Consider the following 259-nt stretch of genomic DNA (forward strand, 5'->3'; position numbering starts at 1 on the left):
AGGAGGAGGAGGAGGAGGAGAAAAGGCTGGAATGTTGAATGGAGCTGGGCCCCAAGATGGAATCACTACTGACCAACATCGTGGCAACCACAACCCAGGGGCAACATTCTGGGAAACAGAAACTGAAGCTCCTGTAGTTTCTCAGAAAACACCTGACTCCTGTTTTTAGCAACACACCCTGACCACAACAGTATCCCCCACCCTACCATTACATCTAACCAAAACCCCAAAAACATCTAATTTAACACCCCCCAACCCC

Source organism: Nannospalax galili, unplaced genomic scaffold (genome assembly GCF_000622305.1).
Source record: "Nannospalax galili isolate Female #2095 unplaced genomic scaffold, S.galili_v1.0 scaffold77, whole genome shotgun sequence".
Lineage (NCBI taxonomy): Eukaryota > Metazoa > Chordata > Mammalia > Rodentia > Spalacidae > Nannospalax > Nannospalax galili.